Below are 4,717 nucleotides of genomic sequence, written 5' to 3' on the forward strand. Positions count from 1 at the left end.
GTGTGCAGTCTCGTAAGCAGCTACTAAATGTTGAAAACTGAGGGGACAATCAAACATATTAGGATTCGTCATCTGGAACCATAAATGTTTGCAAAAGATTTGTCCCGATCAGCATCACTAGCTGTTTATAAATAAGTCTGGACCAAACCGTCATATTGTTTCAAGCTCTTAATTCCTGGACTCTGCAGATTATTATGTTTCATACATCAGCAACAACCACCTCTCCAAACCTCCACAAGTGTTTTGTCCAAAAGTCAGATATGAGTTTCAATAAATCACTTTCCTGTTTTACAGAGAAGAGAGGTGTAAGAGTGTCGTCCTTTTCCAGGAAAGCTCCGAACTGTCTTGTTACCCATGTGGTGGATGATTTAGAAAAGGCCTCTTTTGGCCCATTCTGTTTGTACGCCTTGTGACTGTATATGGTGTCGGCCATTGAAAAACTAAACTAATGACTGACTGCTCACTGTTGGTGGGCTCCTCTTCAGATCTAAAGATACAAATACGTAAACAAAGGGATAATACTGAAGTGGCTGTCTTTCAATGACACAGCATAGTGTTATATAACCTCATACTGTATGATCAACACTGATAATGCTAGCTGTGCTGAAGTGCACGTATGTCTCATCAAAGTGAGGCGAAGAAATACAAACGATATAAAGAGAACAAAGTCTAAGCTCACGTCTTCCCAGTGCCCAGCATTCTTTGGTATGTTGTTACAGAAGAAGATGAATGCATAGTTCGCTCGTGAAGCAGGCGAGAGATTTTCACCGTATCGTTTTCTTTCAGCATGTTCTCAAATGTCAAACGAACGACTGCGTTTTTTGGACGGAGGTCTGCTTGCTGCCACAGTCTCTAGCCTGATTTTCACTATATGAACAGGACCACCAACGGAAAAAATCAGACTAAAAGCCGGGCCAAAGTTTCCTGGAACAGAATGACCCAACCATTGAGTGATTAGGTGTTGTGCTGCAGGAGGGCTCTTAAAAACCAATAGTTTGGTTTTAAGGATTTGTTCAATTCCTTCTATTTACCCGGAGAAGAATGCACTGTTGGATGCATTTTATGTCTCAGTGTTTGAGGGTAGATGTGAAATTATGACCTTACCCAAGCTCAGTTCAGTAAATGGATGCAATAGAATTACAGTGGAGCATCACAGTTTATGACCCCAAAACACAGATTATTATTAGAGCCTTGAGTTCCCTACACAGATTGTCATTGTTACTTTTAATACAGAACTTGCTGTTAATACAGATCTTCTTTCTACAACATAAATTCATAAATTTCATGTGTTCCTACCTCAACAGTGAATTCTGAAGCTGTACAAAGTTAGTTTTCTGTTTGTAACAGATGGGCAAAGCTACGTACTTTAATTTATTCTAATTTTTTAACATTTCCAACCATAGCGGCTGTGGGCATCTGATACAATTTCTTTATGCAATAAATACAATATTTTGACATAAAATACATCCAGTAATTGAATTAATCTACGCAAAGTCAACACTGCATGCAGAGACTGATAGAAGAAATGCAACCATTTGCCTCACTGTACATGTTTGATGGACTTCTTTGTGGTAGGTGTTGCATCAAATGCTGCATCTTTTGTTTTACACAATGCAAAACTGATACCCTCACCAAAACTTTAATCATTTGGGATATTTACACAGCTAATTATAAGTGTATAAAGAATGAATTGATTAATTTATTTTAATCAGACTTATTGAGGCAAAATGTCTGAAAGTCTTCGTTGGTTTCATTTCCTTTCCTCCTCAGAGTGAGATAGAGTTGCTAAACCTGAAATCACTCCTCAGAGTTCCTCAGCACTGTATCTGTTGGCTGGTGTTACTGGCTGGCTCTCTTACAAACTTAAACAAGGTGGTCAGAAGCAGCTGGTAAGTGTTCCATGTAAGAAAAAACATTATTTGATGAAAGGTTTTTATCAACAACGTTACACTCCTCAAACCTTTAAGATGAATGATCGAGTTAATTCTTCTGCCCAAGAAGTAGATATGCCATTGAAGACTGTACACAAACCTTTTTCAAAGATTTTATCTATGAACATTAAAGATTACGCATCTACTGTAATCTGTTGCTCTACAGACAGGAGTTTTGCAGATAGAGGCTTGGCACAGGATATTATGGTTTCACAGTGCATAAGTGTATTACACCAGTGATGATAAACTTTTGGAAATGACCCCCTACCAGTACAGACAAAATAACAGATTTACTGTACCTTTATTAGAGACTTTGTGTTGTAGATTGATTGGTGGAGATGCACACTGAATTGATTATATACTTTGGCAGACTCATAGTAGTAAATTTATCATTTTACGTGCACATAGTCATGTCTGATGTCTGAGGGATGAAAAATAGAAAGTTCAGGGTTCACTGATGATTATGATGAACGAGTTGTGCAATCATGTCTGTCCAGCTTCTATAAATAAAGCTGTCTTATAAATAGGGCTGCGCAGTGGATATACAGACCTCGATCTCCAATCAGGAAAGGAGGTTGAGTAGTTTGTGCATTCTTTGTTTGAGCGAGTAGTACTTATTGATGAAGATCATAAAAATATTTCTCACATCTCTTTTCTTGATTATCAGCTGGCAGATTTTTCAAGGGGAAAGAGGTGATGAAATAACTTTCAAGGATTTAATGACTCTCCAAAAAGCCAGAAGATTATGTACAAGTGTTTGCAAGAGAGGACAAATAATAACCAATATAGTTTTTTTATCATGACCCGGGTTTTCTCCAGGTACTCCGGCCTCCTCCCACAGTCCAGAGACATCAATCAATCAATCAATTTTATTTATAAAGCCCAATATCACAAATCACAATTTGCCTCACAGGGCTTTATAGCATACGACATCCTTCTGTCCTTAGGACCCTTGCAGCGGATAAGGAAAAACTCCCCAGACATGCAGGTTAATTGGTGACTCTGAATTGCCCGTAGGTGTGAATGTGAGTGTGAATGGTTGTCTGTCTCTATGTGTCAGTCCTGTGATAGTCTGGTGACCTGTCCAGGGTGTACCCCGCCTCTCACCCAATGTCAGCTGGGATAGGCTCCACACCCCCTGTGAACCCCAACAGGATAGGCAGTTAAGGAAATGCATGAATAAAATATCTTGGGAGGCGGGGTACAAGGGCACCACATGTGCGAGATCCGGCCCTGGGTGCATTTTTCTGTTACAGTAAAAATAGAATTAAACCACTTTGACTCAACAATGAAATGATAGGTCTTTGGTGGTCAAGAGTCAAAGGTCAAGGTCATTGTGACCTTGTCTGTGTCATTCTTATGGATGCAATATCTCAAGAATACCTTAAGGGAGTTTCTCCTAATTTGGCACAAATGTCCCCTTGGACTGAAGAATAAACTAATTAGAATTTTGTGGTCAAACGTCACTGTGACCTCACAAACATGTTTTTGGCCATAACTGAAGAATACTTGTGCTAATAATGACAAAACGTCACACAAATGCCTAATAGGATATCATGATATAGAGATGACTTTATATCCAAAAGGTCAAAGGTCAGCTTCACCGTGACATTCTGATATTCTTCTTTTTTTTCTGGCAGTTAATCAGTGTCATATCAGGAACAGATTTTAGTCAGATACTGAATTGGGGACACTAATCTTGGGTGTCTACTCTGAAACTGTGTCAAGCATCCATGTTTTCATAGTAAACTGTAAGAGAAACTTAACTGGTGCACTTTCTTTCTCTTTTCTTTCTTTCTGCCTTTTCTTTTTTGGAGTCCCAATTTCCCTTTTTCTGGAAAAAACATGACAGTGTATTTTAGTGATCCATCAGTATAAGCTGTTATTGACTCAGCTCAAGCTCAGCTTATTTTTCATACAAAAGTTCAGTCTTTCCTACTCTTTTTAAAGATTTTTTCTTTAGCTTTTTGCCTTTATCAGATGGGACAGTTTAAGCATAAAGGGTGGAGAGAGAGGGGATGGCATGCTGCGGGGGGCCACAGGCTGGAATTGAGCCTGTGTCTGCTGTGGCAAGGACTTTGCCTTTGTATATGGGACGCCTGCTCTACCCACTAAGCCAGTCTTTCAACCTTTTTTTTATTCAGCCAATTTTAATTTAGTTAAGGCGCTAATTACTGAGAAATAAAAGATTACAAACAAAACTAAACTTTTTATTCCAGGCTTTTCATGGGCCCCCTCCCACTGGGGCACTGGGTAATCTGTCCCACTTTTCCTCCATCTATGATGCAACTGAGTGGAAAGTGGAAAAGTATTAAGTAGCAAAACAGTGCCTGAGTAACTGTTCTTACTGTAGTTAAGGACACTGATACAGTTCAAAGGGATGACCATTAAAGAAGAGGAGGGGGAAGAGAATAAGTTAAACTCCTCTTCTGATGAGAGTGTCAAAATGTAATCTGAGGTAAGACCAGGACACAGGAAATGGTTTGGGCAAACTTACAAGTAGTGACCTGTGGTTTCAAGTGAAGACTCTATTGACATGTAGCTTAAACTGGTTTATCGGTTGATTCATGATCAATCAGGATGGATTTCACATTTGGTGGCAAACTAAGCTTTTGTATTACATCAGACAGAAAGAGAAACAGCAGGATAAAACAAGACAAACCAAGGGGAAACAGTTTGACAGAGTCAGAGATCAGGGAGGGGAAAGTGAGACGGAGGGAGAGAGCAGGAGTCAGGTTGAGGAGGAGGAGGGAGGCTGCGAGAAAGAGAGGGGAGCGGAGAGGCAG

The sequence above is a fragment of the Epinephelus moara genome, chromosome 20, assembly GCF_006386435.1.
Source record: "Epinephelus moara isolate mb chromosome 20, YSFRI_EMoa_1.0, whole genome shotgun sequence".
NCBI classification, from domain to species: Eukaryota; Metazoa; Chordata; class Actinopteri; order Perciformes; family Serranidae; genus Epinephelus; species Epinephelus moara.